Source organism: Staurois parvus, unplaced genomic scaffold (assembly GCF_062004578.1).
Source record: "Staurois parvus isolate SC_StPar_1 unplaced genomic scaffold, SC_StPar_1.0 ptg000228l, whole genome shotgun sequence".
NCBI lineage: Eukaryota > Metazoa > Chordata > Amphibia > Anura > Ranidae > Staurois > Staurois parvus.
This window is the reverse complement of record NW_028318024.1, coordinates 464,115-480,769: the sequence shown is the minus strand read 5'-3', so window position 1 is coordinate 480,769 and position 16,655 is coordinate 464,115. Positions and strand designations below refer to the sequence as shown.

Sequence of the window (16,655 nt, the reverse complement as noted above, 5' to 3'; positions counted from 1 at the left end):
AAGGAGGCTTAGGCCTCCCATACTATGTATCAAATGTGGCATCCAGTGGGTGAAAGTTGACCGATGTCTGTAGAAGATGTGGGCCAAGTCTCAGATGTAGAGTCAAGACATCCTGGAAGCTCCTGGTGATGTAACTGTATACAAGTAAATGTGTCATGATTCCTCCCTTCACTTCAAATGCGGCCGTTCAAGCTGGACATGGAAGTCTCCTACTCTTCAGAAATGGGGCAAGAGGAACAATATAAAGCAACCAAATGGAAGTGGCTACACTAAGAGAAGACAGCATACCAGGTCTGGTGCCTCTGAGGAGTAACAATGGAAAAGGAGGGTTAGGCCTCCCATACTAAGTATCAAAGAGGGCACCCAGTGGGTGAAAATTTACCTGTGTCTGTAGAGGATGTGAGCAAAGTGGAGTGAGCAAAGATGTGGAGTCAAGACATCCTGGAAGCTCCTGGTGATGTAACTGTATTCAAGTAAATGTGTAATGATTCCTCCCTTCAATTCACATGCGGTCCTTCAAGCTGGACATGGAAGTCTCCTGCTCTCTAGGAATGGGGCATCACAAGAGGCCATAGAATAAAGTCTAGAGTAAGCTCTTCCCCAATATTCCTTAGACCAGCCATATTTAACTAGGGTTCCTCCAGAGGTTGCTAGGGGTTCCTTGAGCTGTGACTGGCTGATCTCTCATTTAATGGGGCCCACGGTCAACGCCACTTGGTGAAGCCAGCTGCAAGAGCCCAAACCTGTCTGTAAGGGTGGCATTCTGAACACCACCGCAAATGGGACATTCCTCCCACTTGCAACCAATGTGCAACAAATCAACTGTATATTGAACATTGTATATTGATGGATTTACGCAAATTTACGCTGATCTTTAAAAACATTGGTGTGAATGGGCCCCCTAGGGGGTTAGGTTAACAGTTGAGGTATAGGGAGGGTTACATGTTTGGGGGTATTCTAGTGTAAAAGGCTTATTTTATTTTTGATTTAATTTTAGGGAAGCCACGTTTTTCAGTTTGGTTTGGAGCCAGATGTCCCACACCAAAATCTACTTCCGTCACCAAGAACGCCTGAAGATTTATGAGTAGAACAAATCTTTATTTTTAGTTATACAATCCTTATCATGAACAAAATGTGAAAGTCATGGCAAAAATTTTAGTAAAGTAAAAGGTTAGAACAGGGGCGGACTGACAACTCATGGGGCCCCCGGGCAATAGGGGATCATGGGGCCCCTGTGTCCTTGCCCAAACTCAAAAAAGCCTATGAAAAAGGCACCAGGGGCATCACACGGGGCCCCCTACTGACCCCAGGCCCTCGGGCAGTGCCCGAGTTTCCAAATGGTCAGTTCACCCCTGGGTTGGAATAAGAAATGGCACAAACAACGATAACTATGGTATACCTTCCTGACAACACTTCACAGTTTACCATGAAAAGAAAAAAGGGGTGTTGTCAGGTGGTTTCGAAATTATTTTGGGAGGAGTGGGGGAGGGGCATGTGAAGTTAGGTATGTCTGTAACAGATTGTTGTAGACCTATGATAGGCTCCAAGATAAGAACGATAATAATGTAATTAGTGGAATCTAGAACAAGGCTGGGCAAATCCCATGAGCCAGGGAGCCAATGTGCTAAACAAATGACAGCTGCTACCTATTTAAAGGATAACTGTACTTTTATTAAAGCGACAGGCACTGAAATCGGTAAAGTGAGGAGAGTAAAAAAAATCCGAATGAGAATGCTGTAAATTGTAGATGGAAGAACGTCTCTAATAAGTTCTTCCCCGTTACTCCATAGACCAGCCATTCTCAACCAGAGTTCCTCCGGAGGTTGTGGGGGGTTCCTTGAGCTGTGGCTGATTGACCTCCCATCTGATGGTGACTCCGTATTTCCCTCCCCACTTGGAAGAGTCAGTAGCATGACACCAATGATCTCTTTTAGCTGACTGTAAGGGTAGCATTCTAACCACCACCATAAGGGCCATTCTTCCCACTGACCACCAATGTAAGGGGCATTCTTCCCACTGACCACCAATGTAAGGGACATTCTTCCCACTGACCAGCAATGTAAGGACATTCTTCCCACTGATCCCCAATGTAAGGGCCATTCTTCCCACTGATCCCCAATGTAAGGGGCATTCTTCCCACTGACCCCCAATGTAAGGGACATTCCTCCCACTGACCCCCAATGTAAGGGACATTCTTCCCACTGACCCCCAATGGAAGGGACATTCTTCCTACTGACCCCCAATGGAAGGGACATTCTTCCCACTGACCCCCAATGGAAGGGACATTCTTCCCACTGACCCCCAATGGAAGGGACATTCTTCCCACTGACCACCAATGTAAGGAGCATTCTTCCCACTGACCCCCAATGGAAGGGACATTCTTCCCACTGACCCCCAATGTAAAGGGCATTCTTCCCACTGACCACCAATGTAAGGGACATTCTTCCCACTGACCCCCAATGTAAGGGACATTCTTCCCACTGACCCCCAATGGAAGGGACATTCTTCCTACTGACCCCCAATGGAAGGGACATTCTTCCCACTGATCACCAATGTATGGGACATTCTTCCCACTGACCACCAATGTAAGGGACATTCTTCCCACTGACCCCCAATGTAAGGGGCATTCTTCCCACTGACCCCCAATGTAAGGGACATTCTTCCCACTGACCCCCAATGTAAAGGGCATTCTTCCCACTGACCACCAATGTAAGGGACATTCTTCCCACTGACCCCCAATGTAAGGGACATTCTTCCCACTGACCTCCAATGTAAGGGACATTCTTCCCACTGACCCCCAATGTAAGGGACATTCTTCCCACTGACCACCAATGTAAGGGACATTTTTCCCACTGATCACCAATGTAAGGGACATTCTTCCCACTGATCTCCAATGTAAGGGACATTTTTCCCACTGACCACCAATGTAAGGGACATTCTTCCCACTGATCACCAATGTAAGGGACATTCTTCCCACTGACCACCAATGTAAGGGACATTCTTCCCACTGACCCCCAATGTAAGGGACATTCTTCCCACTGATCACCAATGTAAGGGACATTCTTCCCACTGACCCCCAATGTAAGGGACATTCTTCCCACTGACCCCCAATGTAAGGGGTATTTTCCTAATGACCCCTGACTGACTAATCTTAGCAGGGTTTCCTGAGACTTGTAAATTATTTCAAGGTTTCTTTTGGGGTAAAAACCTTGAAAAGGCTGCCCTAGGCCAGGGGTCCCCAAACATTCTAAACAAAGGACCAGATTACTGTTCTTCAAATATTAGGGTGGACCAAGTATGGCCAGTGGGAGTACAAAATGCCCTGGTGCCAGTGACTCAGGCTTGGTATCAGTGGGAGGAATAGTGCCCCATCATTGGTATCAGTGGGAGGAATAGTGCCCCATCATTGGTATCAGTGGGAGGAATAGTGCCCCATCATTGGTATCAGTGGGAGGAATAGTGCCCCATCATTGGTATCAGTGGGAGGAATAGTGCCCCATCATTGGTATCAGTGGGAGGAATAGTGTCCCATCATTGGTGTCAGTGGGAGGAATAGTGCCCCATCATTGGTATTAGTGGGAGGAATAGTGTCCCATCATTGGTGTCAGTGGGAGGAATAGTGCCCCATCATTGGTATCAGTGGGAGGAATAGTGTCCCATGATTGGTATCAGTGGGAGGAATAGTGCCCCATCATTGGTGTCAGTGGGAGGAATAGTGTCCCATCATTGGTGTCAGTGGGGGGAATAGTGCCCCATCATTGGTGTCCGTGCGAGGAATTTGTGCCCCACCATTGGTATCAGTGGGGGAATGGTGCCCCATCATTGGTGTCAGTGGGAGGAATAGTGTCCCATCATTGGTGTCAGTGGGAGGAATAGTGCCCCATCATTGGTATCAGTGGGAGGAATATTGTCCCATCATTGGTGTCAGTGGGAGGAATAGTGCCCCATCATTGGTATCAGTGGAAGGAATAGTGCCCCATCATTGGTGTCAGTGGGAGGAATATTGTCCCATCATTGGTGTCAGTGGGAGGAATAGTGCCCCATCATTGGTGTCAGTGGGAGGAATAGTGCCCCATCATTGGTGTCAGTGGGAGGAATAGTGCCCCATCATTGGTGTCAGTGGGGGGAATAGTGTCCCATCATTGGTGTCAGTGGGAGGAATAGTGCCCCATCATTGGTGTCAGTGGGAGGAACAGTGTCCCATCATTGGTATCAGTGGGAGGAATAGTGCCCCATCATTGGTGTCAGTGGGAGGAACAGTGTCCCATCATTGGTGTCAGTGGGAGGAATAGTGCCCCGTAGTTTGCACACCCCTGCCCTAGTCCTATCTCATTCCCAGCCTGCGTATTCCTAGACTGGACTTGGCAATGCAGACCAATCATTTGGTGACAATTCCATATTACGAGAAGCGCCTCCAGTCGTACAGCCTAATAACATTCGTTTTTTTGCCCCATTCACAATAAACGAATGTTCATTCACTTTCACACCGGGCGAATTGCTTTACCCCTTTTGAGGGGCTCTTTTTTTTTTGTACCTACTTTTGCGCGGTCTGCCTGGAACACGCCACGTTTTGGCCGGTCCGCTTCAATGCAGCTACTGCAAGCTAGAGCGTTGTACAAATCATATGTAAATGAGCCGCAGATAAAACACGTCCACCTCTTGTGCTGCCAAATGTCGCTGGGAAGTGGGCGGCATAATTCGAGCTGCTGGGCGCGCTCCAGAGCTGGCGGCTTCTTGAATGATCTGCTTCATCCATACGGAGGATTACATCGCGCGTTGCCATTGGAGCCTCGCAGGCCGAAGAACTGGAAAGCGTTAATGACCACCTAGGGGTGCCCATCGGGACCACCACATAGATGTTGACCGTAGAAGATAAATTCATTCATGGTGGATCTCATATACACCCATTGGTGGTTATTAACCCCTTCCTGCCCAGCCCTGACGTCCCTTTAACTGGGCCATTACACCCGGGAAGGGGGGGAAGGTCTGTCTGATCACGTGGCCATTGTAATTGGCTATTGGTGCTCACGTGACTGGTCCCGTCAGCTCCCGATCATTACTTGAGACCGGGAACTGATGGGACGGCCTCCCGATCAGGTGACCACCAACAGCCAATTACCAAGGTCATGTGTTCAGACTTTTCCGACAGCTTGATCGCTGTGCTAGTGAGCAGATACCTTGGCTGCCCATGTGGACGTCAAAGCCCGCCGTCATTGCGTTACGTGGGTGTCAATCCATCCCTTTTTTTCATATTTTGGTGTTGCTGAAGGCCAGCAATGAGCTAAGGTTCCTCCACACATGACAGGATGCCACTGGCCCAATCAGCTGTGGCCAAGGAATGCCACTGACTAAATATGGGCACGTGGCCATAAAAAGTCAACAAAGTCACCAGCATCCCCGCCCCTTTGTTAAGTGCAGTTGGGGGGCGGGGATGCTGGTGACTTTGTTGACTTTTTTATGGCCACGTGCCCATATTTGGTCAATTGCCGCCAATGGCATATCAGGGCCACAAGGGCATTGTCCAATGTGGCCGTATTCGGATAATGATACCAGTTGGCGTCCCCGCCCCTTTGTTTTCATATTTTGGTGTTGATGAAGGCCAACGATGAGCTAAGGTTCCCCCACACGACAGGATGCCACTGGCCCAATCAGCTGTGGCCAAGGAATGCCATTGACCAAATAGGGGCATATGGCCATAAAAAGTCAACAAAGTCACCAGCATCCCCGCCCCTTTGTTAAGTGCAGCTGGGGGGCGGGGATGCTGGTGGCTGACTTTTTTTATGGCCACGTGCCCATATTTGGTCAGTTGCCGCCAATGGCATATCAGGGCCACAAGGGCATTGTCCAATTGGCCAAATTCGGATAATAATACCAGTTGGCATCCCCGCCCCTTTGTTTTCATATTGTGGTGTTACTGAAGACTAGTGATGAGCTAAGGTTCCCCCCCCTTGGGAGGCTGTCACATGACAGGATTCCACTGGCCCAATCAGCTGTGGTCAAGGAATGCCACTGGCCAAATATGGGCACGTGGTCATAAAAAAGTCAACAAAGTCACCAGCATCCCCGCGCCCCTTTGTTAAGTGCAGCTGCGGGGTGGGGTTGCTGGTGACATCATTGTCACCAATGGCATATCATGGCCACAAGGGCATTGTCCAATGGAGCCATATTCGGATAATGATACCAACCGGCATCCCCGCCCCTTTCTTAAATGCAGCTGCGGGGCGGGGATGCCGGTGACTTTGTTGACTTTTTTATGGCCACGTGCCCATATTTGGTCAATTGTCACCAATGGCATATCATGGCCACAAGGGCATCGTCCAATGTGGCCGTATTCGGATAACGATACCAGCCGGAGTCTCCGCCCCTTTGTTCTGTGAAGCTGCGGGATGGGGGAATACTACATCTGATTGGATTTCAGGTCGAAACCTTAGCTCATCGCGACGGCAAAAGTGACTGGGACAAGCAATAACACTGCTAGGGGTGCCTGGGTTCAAGTTTTACCTAAAAAAGAAGCCCAAGTCCAGCGTCAGTGAATTAACAAAGCCCATCACCCTCCCTTTTCCCCTTTGAATGTTTTTCATTGATTTAAAATGGAAAATACTGCGTTGGCCACTAGATGGCAGCAAGTATCATAACTAGCGCCGTCTAGTGGCTGAATGCAATATTGTCTGAAAAACATTCCGGTACAGGAAATAGCCTGAGAACATTCGTTTTTGTTTTTGGCCCCACAGAACGTGTGGATGCACTTTCAGCGGGTGAATTGCGATGTGATTTTTTTTTTTTAATAAATAATTCCCTTTAAGAGAATGCATAATTTCTCGCCTGCATCCGCATGTAATTAAGGGGCGGGATTACCTGCTCAGACAACAAATGAAATACTCGCCTTCTCCCCGGCACGGTCCCCCTCTAGGTCGAATGACACCCAGGCTGATGGACTCTACACTCAGTCGAATAATGTCCAATTTACATCTTAGGTTCTATCCAGTATACATCACTCCCCATTTTTTTTGGTCCCTGATGAAGGGGGAGGAGTCTGAGGCTCCTGAAACGCGTTGGCTCCCTCCTTTATCCTAATTCTTACTGGAAAAAATTTATACCTTGATGGTTCATTCTTGGTCTTCGATCCATATGGATCATTCTGTTCAGTATACATCATTCACCATTTTTGGGGTCTGATGAAGAGGGGCAATTTTGAGGTACCTGAAACGCGTTTGACCCTTCTTTTATCCTAATTCTTACTGGAATAAATTTATACCTGGATGGTTAATTCCTGGTCTTATATACTGGACAGAACTATCCATACGGATCTATCATTCCCCATTTTTAGGCCCTGATGAAGAGGGGCAATGTTGAGGCCCCTGAAACGCGTTGGCTCCCTCTATCCTAATTCTTACTGGAATAAATTTATACCTGGATGTTTAATTCTTGGTCGCAGATCCACATGGAATATTCTGTCCAGTATATATCATTCCCAATTTTTGGGCCCTGATGAAGAGGGGCAATTTTGAGGCCCCTGAAACGCGTTGGACCCCTCCTTTATCCCATTAATAACTGGAATTAATATATACCTGGATGATTCATTCTTGGACTTAGATCCGTATGGATAATTCTGTCCATTATATATCATTCCCCATTTTTGGGCCCTGATGAAGATGGGCAATTTTGAAGCCCCCGAAACGCGTTGGCTCCATCCTTTATCCTAATTCTTACTGGAATAAATTTATACCTGGATGGTTAATTCTTGGTCTTATATACTGGACAGAACTATCCATACGGATCTATCATTCCCCATTTTTAGGCCCTGATGAAGAGGGGCAATTTTGAAGCCCCCGAAACGCGTTGGCTCCATCCTTTATCCTAATTCTTACTGGAATAAATTTATACCTGGATGGTTAATTCTTGGTCTTATATACCGGACAGATTTATCCATACGGATCTAAGACCAAGAATGAACCATCCAGGTATAAATTTATTCCAGTAAGAATTAGGATAAAGGATGGATCCAACGCGTTTCGGGGGCCTCAACATTGCCCCTTTTCATCAGGGCCTAAAAATGGGGAATGATATATACTGGACAGAACTATCCATATGTATCTAAGACCGAGAATGAATCATCCAGGTATAATATCATTCAAATAAGAATTAGGATGAAAAGGAGAGTCAACGCATTTCAGGGGCCACAAAATTGCCCCCCACTTCATCAGGGCTCAAAAAATGGAAAATGATGTAGACAGGACAGAATGACCCATACGGATCTAAGACCAAGAATGAACCATCCAGGTATAAATTTATTCCAGTAAGAATATATTTTTCCCCATTTTTTTTGGCCCCGATGAAGGGGTTGCGATTTTGTGGCCCCTGGAACGTGTTGGATCACTCCTTTATCCTAATTCTTACTGGAATAAATTTATACCTGGATGGTTCATTCTCGGTCTTAGATATGTATGGATCATTCTGTTCAGTATACATCATTCACCATTTTTGGGGCCCTGAGGAAGGAAAGAAGAAAGGGGGAGTGTCCTATACCAGACCAATCACTGCTGCCCCCTCTTCTTGTGAAGGAGGACTGGTCTTGTCTCCACCCACTCCTGTTTTCAGTTTTCAGCAGACAGCCTATAGTGGGTGGAGCCTGCTGGGTCCCTCCCACAGCTCTGCTCTTTGCACAAGCTTCCTGGAATAAAGACCGCTCACTGCTGCTCTCTCTCCTTGTGCAGGGGGAGTGGTCTTGTCTCCGCCCCCTCCTGCAGTTCTTTGTATTGGGTGGGGCCTGCTTGGTCCCTCCCACAGCTCAGGTTTTTTTTTTTTTGTGCAGGGGGACTTGTCTCTGCCCCCTCCTGTAGTTTTCTGTAGTTGGTGGTTCCCGATTAGTCCCTCCCACAGCTCAGATCTTTTCTTGGGCAGGGTGACTTGTCTCCGCCCCCGACTGTAGTTTTCTGTATTGGGTGGGGCCTGCTTGGTCCCTCCCACGGCTCAGATCTTTTCTTGTGCAGGGTGACTTGTCTCCGCCCCTGACTGTCTGTATTGGGTGGGGACTATATGGTCCCTCCCACAGCTCAGATCTTTACTTGTGCAGGGTGACTTGTTTCCGCCCCTGTCTGTATTGGGTGGGGCCTTCTTAGTCCCTCCCACAACTCTGCTCATGCAGGGTGACTTGTTTCCGCCCCTGTCTGTATTGGGTGGGGCCTGCTTGGTCCCTCCCACAGCTCTCCTCTCTCTTTCCTTGTGCAGGGTGACTTGTCTCCGCCCCTGTAGTTTTCTGCAGGCAGTCTACAGTGGGTGGAGCCTGATGGGGCCCCGCTCTCTGCACAGGCTATGTACAGCACAATGATGATGTCACTGCTACGTCTACAAAGTAATATCTGGGTTTGCAAAGGCATTTTGTGCATTTCTATCACTTGCGACTATTGAAGAATATATTTGAATGGCGGATTTTTTTTTTTGGAACCGGAGTTCAGCTTTAATCAACCTATGACGACTGCACAGGTCATAGTTTGCCCCGCCCCCTGTAACTGTCTTTTTTTTTTTCTGGACAGCTTGGTCCGGATGAATGTAGAAAAATATATCAATGTGAAGTTAAACAAAAAAAAAAAAATCAATATCCCTAAAAGGTCAACACCTTCCAATACTCACATTTTTTTTTTTTTACATGACCGGCCCTTTAATCGGCGTGGAATTAAAGGGAACGCTGTGTTACCGCGCGGCAGATCGCGCACATTTCTGCGTTCTTCCGGTTAATGACGGCGGATGATGTTCTGCATTAAAAAGGTAGGAGCAGAAATCTGCAGAGCAGTGTGTCCTTGCCTGCGTGCGAATTCCCAGCGAGCGGGGGATGGGGGGCAGGCGGAGCGGCGTGCTGTGCCTACGCGCTCTCAGCACGCCACTTCACACTGGGCAGCCTGGGCAGGATTTATCCTGGTGGTAATCCAGATTGTGACCTCCCGCCTCTCCGCAGAGAACGACGAGTATTTTTAGAGCGTCGGCCATTTCCAACAGTAAAGAGGATTACAGTGTAACCCGGGGTGTGAGAACGAACAAGTCCGACCGCCGAGGGGGGAGGGGGGAACAAAGATGGAGTCAGACAGCAGTGCGGAGCCGCTGTATGGGGGGCGCTATAGTACGACAATGGGCAATCGTTTATTTAAAGGGTCGGTCCACCTAAATCAGACCTGCTGGGCCCATTATGAGGGGTTCCCACCGTCCCTGTGCTGAGTTCCCATGTCTGTACACCTGCTGTGCCCATTATGAGGGGTTCCCACCATCCCTGTGCTGAGTTCCCGGGTCTGTACACCCGCTGTGCCCATTATTAGGGGTTCCCACCATCCCTGTGCTGAGTTCCCATGTCTGTACACCTGCTGTGCCCATTATGAGGGGTTCCCACCATCCCTGTGCAGAGTTCCCTGGTCTGTACACCCGCTGCGCCTATTATGAGGGGTTCCTAACATCTCTATGCTGAGTTCCGGGGGTGTGTATACCTCCTGTGCTCATTATGAGGGGTTCCCACCATCCCTGTGCTGAGTTCCAGGGGTGTGTATACCTCCTGTGCTCATTATGAGGGGTTCCCACCATCTCTGCACTGAGTTCCCGGGTCTGTACACCTCCTGTGCCCATTATGAGGGGTTCAAACCATCCCTGTGCTGAGTTCCCGGGTCTGTACGCCCGCTGTACCCATTATGAGGGGTTCCCACCATCCCTGTGCTGAGTTCCCGGGTCTGTACACCCGCTGTGCGCATTATGAGGGGTTCCCACCATCCCTGTGCAGAGTTCCTGGGTCTGTACGCCCGCTGTGCCCATTATGAGGGGTTCCCACCATCCCTGTGCTGAGTTCCCGAGTCTGTACACCCGCTGTGCCCATTATGAGGGGTTCCCAACATCTCTGTGCTGAGTTCCCAGGTTTGTACACCTCCTGTGCCCATTATGAGGGGTTCCCACCATCCCTGTGCTGAGTTCCCGGGTCTGTACACCCGCTGTGCCCATTATGAGGGGTTCCCACCATCCCTGTGCTGAGTTCCCGGGTCTGTACACCCGCTGTGCCCATTACGAGGGGTTCCCACCATCCCTGTGCTGAGTTCCCGGGTCTGTACACCCGCTATGCCCATTATGAGGGGTTCCCACCATCCCTGTGCTGAGTTCCTGAGTCTGTACAACCGCTGTGCCCATTATGAGGGGTTCCCACCATCCCTGTGCTGAGTTCCTGAGTCTGTACAACCGCTGTGCCCATTATGAGGGGTTCCCACCATCCCAGTGCTGAGTTCCTGGGTCTGTACACCTGCTGTACCCATTATGAGGGGTTCCCACCATCCCTGTGCTGAGTTCCTGAGTCTGTATACCTCCTGTGCTCATTATGAGGGGTTCCCACCATCCCTGTGCTGAGTTCCCAGGTCTGTAAACCTGCTGTGCCCATTATGTGTGAGTAAGCACCCTGCCAGAAACACAGCAAGCTGATATCTTCCATTGTTATGCATTTTGCATTCCTTACCAGTTAGCATGGTTTCTAATCACTCTGTAGACTACAAAACACCTCCCTCTATGTTGCAGAGATAAGGAGAGGGGTAGGTGTTCTGTAGTCCCAAACCATTTACTGTGCTGGGGTGACCACACAGCCTCTCCATAGGTACAGCATAGGAGGAGATCTTGTCAAACGCTGGACCCAAGCTAGGTCAATAAGGATGAACGATGGCTTGACCTTCTGAAGGGCTCCGCCAGAGGAGGGCCACGGGACCAGGGAAGGGCTCCGCCAGAGGAGGGCCACGGGACCAGGGAAGGGCTCCGCCAGAGGAGGGCCACGGGACCAGGGAAGGGCTCCTCCAGAGGAGGGCCACGGGACCAGGGAAGGGCTCCGCCAGAGGAGGGCCACGGGACCAGGGAAGGGCTCCGCCAGAGGAGGGCCGCGGGACCAGGGAAGGGCTCCGCCAGAGGAGGGCCGCGGGACCAGGGAAGGGCTCCGCCAGAGGAGGGCCACGGGACCAGGGAAGGGCTCCGCCAGAGGAGGGCCACGGGACCAGGGAAGGACTCCGCCAGAGGAGGGCCACGGGACCAGGGAAGGGCTCCGCCAGAGGAGGGCCACGGGACCAGGGAAGGGCTCCGCCAGAGGAGGGCCACGGGACCAGGGAAGGGCTCCGCCAGAGGAGGGCCACGGGACCAGGGAAGGACTCCGCCACAGGAGAGCCACTCCGCCAGAGGAGAGCCACAAAACTCCGCCAGAGGAGGGCCAGAGGACCAGGGAAGGGCTCTGCCAGAGCAGAGCCACAGGACCAGGGAACAACTCTGCCAGAGAAGGGCCACAGAACCAGGGAAGGGCTCTGCCATAGGGGACTCCACTAGACCACGGAAGGGCTCTGACAGATGAAAGGCAGAGGATCAAGGAAGGGCTCTGACAGAGAGGAATCCACAAGACAAAGGAACGACTGTGTTTGAGGGGATTCCACATAAACTTGGAAGGACACTGCCATAGAGAAATCCACAAGACCAAGGAATGACTCTACTAGGGGGGAATCCACAAGGCCTAGGAAGGACTCTACTAGGGGGAATCCACAGGGCCTAGGAAGGACTCTACTAGGGGGGAATCCACAGGGCCTAGGAAGGACTCTACTAGGGGGGAATCCACAGGGCCTAGGAAGGACTCTACTAGGGGGGAATCCACAGGGCCTAGGAAGGACTCTACTAGGGGGGAATCCACAGGGCCTAGGAAGGACTCTACTAGGGGGGAATCCACAGGGCCTAGGAAGGACTCTACTAGAGGGGAATCCACAAGGCCTAGGAAGGACTCTGCTAGAGGGGAATCCACAAGGCCTAGGAAGGACTCTGCTAGAGGGGAATCCACAGGGCCTAGGAAGGACTCTGCCAGAGGAGGTAACACTAGATGTCACACCAAGAACCCGTTTTCCTGCAATTGCATGAGATGCCCTTAGTCCTGTTTGCTATGGAAATTGTGGACCAGCTATAACAGAAGCAATAGCATACAGATCATTGTCAGTGTTCATTCTCTAGGAAGGCGAGGTAACATGTGCATATGGGTGTCACTCTGTACGTCCCCATATTGTATACCTGTGTCTGCAAGTAGTTAGTACATGCAGGATTCTTGTTTAGTAAAAGCACACGGATACTATTACTGGGCCACTTTCTTTAGCTCCACAGAAAGAATTAAACAAATAGCAATGACCTCTCACAGAGCAATACTTACTACTGACATCTACAATCTGCATTACATACTACTGACCCCTACACTGTGCATTACATACTACTGACCCCTACACTGTGCATTACATACTACTGACCCCTACACTGTGCATTACATACTACTGACCCCTACACTGTGCATTACATACTACTGACCCCTGCACTGTGCATTACATACTACTGACCCCTGCACTGTGCATTACATACCACTGACCCATGCACTGTGCATTACATACTACTGACCCCTGCACTGTGCATTACATACTACTGACCCCTGCACTGTGCATTACATACCACTGACCCATGCACTGTGCATTACATACTACTGACCCCTGCGCATTACATACTACTGACCCCTGCAGTGTGAATTACATACCACTGACCTCTGCACAGTGCAATACTTACCACTGACCTCTGCACTTTGCCTTACATACCACTGACCCCTTCACTGTGCATTATATACCACTGATCCCTTCGCTGTGCATTATATACCACTGACCCCTTCACTGTGCATTACATACTACTGACCCCTGCACTGTGCATTACATACTACTGACCCCTGCACTGTGCATTACATACCACTGATCCCTTTACTGTGCATTACATACCACTGACCTCTGTACTTTGCCTTACATACCACTGACCCCTTCACTGTGCATTATATGCCACTGACCCCTTCACTGTGCATTACATACCAATGACCCCTTCACTGTGCATTACATACCAATGACCCCTTCACTGTGCATTGCACACTACTGACCTTTGCACTCTATATAACTTACTACTGATCCCTGATGCATTACATATTACAGACCTTTAAAGTTTGCATTATGCAATATTGTCTTTCACACTCTGTGTTACTTACGGCTGATGTCTAATCTGCATCACTTACTACTGACCCCTGCACTGTATATCACATACTACTGACCCCAGCACTGTGTATCACATACTACTGACCCCAGCACTGTGTATCACATACTACTGACCCCAGCACTGTGTATCACATACTACTGACCCCAGCACTGTGTATAACATACTACTGACCCCAGCACTGTGTATTACCTACTGACCTCTGCAAAATGCAATAATTACTAATGACCTCTGCAGCCTGCATTACTTACTCCTGACTCCCGCACTGTGCATTACATACCCATGATCCCTTCACTGTGCTTTACATACTACTGACCTCTACACTCTGTGTTACTTACTACTGATCCCTGCAGTTTGCCTTATATATTACAGACCTTTGAACTATGCATTACTGTCCTTCACATTCTGTGTTACTTACTACTGTCCTCTGTAATCTGCATCACTTACTACTTACCTCTGAACTCCGTATTACTTACTACCAACCCCTTTGCGGTGTATCGCATACTACTGACTCCTGCACTCTGCATTACTTACTACTGACCCCTGAACTCTGTGTTACACATTAATAACCTCTAAACTATGCATTACATACTACTGACCTCTGAACTCTGTTACTTTCTACTGATCCCTGCACTCTGTATTGCTTACTACTGACCTCTGAACTTTGTGGTACTAATGACCTCTGAGTTACTTACTGCCGACTACTGCACTCTACATTGCTAATGACCTCTGAACTCTGCATTACTAATGACTTCTGAACTCTGCATTACTCACTACTGACCACTGCACTGTTGCGCACTACTGATCTCTGCACTACCTATTAGTGAACTTTGAATGCTACATTACATAACGCTGACCTCTGCACTCTGCATTACTCACCACTGACCTCTGACCACTACATTACATACCACTGACCTCTGCATTACTCACCACTGACCTCTGCATTACTCACCACTGACCTCTGCATTACTCACCACTGACCTCTGACCACTACATTACATACCACTGACCTCTGCATTACTCACCACTGACCTCTGACCACTACATTACATACCGCTGACCTCTGCACTACTCACCACTGACCTCTGACCACTACATTACATACCGCTGACCTCTGCATTACTCACAAATAACCTCTGACCACTACATTACATACTGCTGACCTCTGCATTACTCACTACTGACCTCTGACCACTACATTACATACCGCTGACCTCTGCATTACTCACAAATAACCTCTGACCACTACATTACATACCGCTGACCTCTGCATTACTCACTACTGACCTCTGACCACTACATTACATACCGCTGACCTCTGCATTACTCACAAATAACCTCTGACCACTACATTACATACCGCTGACCTCTGCATTACTCACCACTGACCTCTGACCACTACATTACATACCGCTGACCTCTGCATTACTCACAAATAACCTCTGACCACTACATTACATACTGCTGACCTCTGCATTACTCACTACTGACCTCTGACCACTACATTACATACCACTGACCTCTGCACTCTGCATAACTCACCACTGACCTCTGACCACTACATTACATACCGCTGACCTCTGCACTCTGCATTACTCACCACTGACCTCTGACCACTACATTACATACCACTGACCTCTGCACTCTGCATAACTCACCACTGACCTCTACATTACATACCACTGACCTCTACATTACATAGCACTGACCTTTACATTACATACCACTGACCTCTGAACCCTGCGTTACACAGCACTGACCTCTGAACCCTGCGTTACACAGCACTGACCTCTGAACCCTGCGTTACACAGCACTAACCTCTGAACCCTGCGTTACACACCCCTGACCTCTGCACTCTTGCTTTTCTTTCCCTGAATTTATCCCATAATGTTTATCGTCTTCCCTATAGATCCTTATATCCTGCAAGAAGCCCCCAAAAATTCCAACACAGACCATGGAGGCCGAAAAAATCATTCCACATCTCCACACTTCTCCTTGGATCACCCCAGTAAGAAAAGGATGGTCCATGTCAGGGACAGCGCCACAAATCTGATGTATACAGGAAAAACACAGAACCGCCTGACCCTGCGAGATCTTATATACCTGCAGTACATGGAACCACATTTACCTACAAGACACATCAACAGGTAATAGGAAACCAGAAACACTATAAATGACTGAAACACAGCAAGGTGTGACTTGGTTTAATGTGTACCCCCAGCATATGGAGTATTAGGTAACAGATGATAGATCGATAGATAGATAGGAGATCGATAGATAGATAGATAGATAGATAGATAGATAGATAATAGATAGATAGATAATAGATAGATAGATAGATAGATAGATAATAGATAGATAGATAATAGATAGATAGATAGATAGATAGATAGATAGATAGATAGATAGATAGATAGATAGATAATAGATAATAGATAGATAGATAATAGATAGATAGATAGATAGATAGATAGATAGATAGATAATAGATAATAGATAGATAATAGATAGATAGATAGATAGATAGATAGATAGATAGATAGATTAATAGATAGATAGATAAATAATAGATAATAGATAGATAGATAGATAGATAGATAGATAGATAG

General features: G+C 48.5%; 1 protein-coding gene across 1 annotated transcript in view; it reads right to left on the bottom strand.

Annotated features, from left to right (window-relative positions):
• The window catches only part of SYP (synaptophysin), a 59,100-nt gene that overhangs the window by 32,670 nt on the left and 9,775 nt on the right, over positions 1–16,655 (bottom strand). The window lies entirely within an intron of this gene.